A 628-nucleotide genomic window follows, 5' to 3' on the forward strand; every position below is an offset into this window, starting at 1 on the left:
TCTCTATTTTGTTTGAGCACTTTACTTCTTCTTTTCAGCTTCCTTTTCAGCAAGTTCCTTAGCACGCTTTTCACGGATACCGACTAACCAAGCATCAGATTGAGCCTTACGAAGAGTGTAGTAAGCAGACTTCTTGTCTAAAGTAACAGACTTACGAGCCTTTTCTCTTGGGGAGGCATTAGCGATTGGAAGGAGAGCACCAGCTGGAAGTTGAACAGCTTCAGCCTTCTTTGGGAAGACAATAAGCTTAGACATGTATTCCTTTAATCTTTGAGCGTTTAATTGTAAAGATTCTTCAGATCTGTTCTTTCTGCGGTGGTCAACAGCAATACCAATGAAACGAGCTTCATTACGGTTAACACCAGCTTCCTTTAATTCTTCTAAAGTGAAACCCTTACCAGCTCTGATCTTGGAATTGTACTTAAGAGTTTGAGCTCTAACAGCTGGTCTGAGGAAACCATCGACTGGACGTGGAGCAATCTTGGCAGCCTTTTCATTACGGTTAATTCTTCTTCTAACCTTACGGGCTGGTTGGTTGAACCAGGTCTTAACACGAATTTGCCAGTCCTTGCGGAAGTGTTGATTTGGTAACTGGTTGTTGTGTCTCATTCTAAACGATGATTAAAAT

The 628-nt window shown here is 41.7% G+C and overlaps 1 pseudogene; it reads right to left on the bottom strand.

The window, feature by feature from the left end:
* Positions 1–21: 21 nt before the first annotated feature.
* Positions 22–609, bottom strand: LOC110440697 (annotated as a pseudogene).
* Positions 610–628: the final 19 nt, after the last annotated feature.

Source organism: Mizuhopecten yessoensis, unplaced genomic scaffold (genome assembly GCF_002113885.1).
Source record: "Mizuhopecten yessoensis strain PY_sf001 unplaced genomic scaffold, ASM211388v2 scaffold694961, whole genome shotgun sequence".
NCBI classification, from domain to species: Eukaryota; Metazoa; Mollusca; class Bivalvia; order Pectinida; family Pectinidae; genus Mizuhopecten; species Mizuhopecten yessoensis.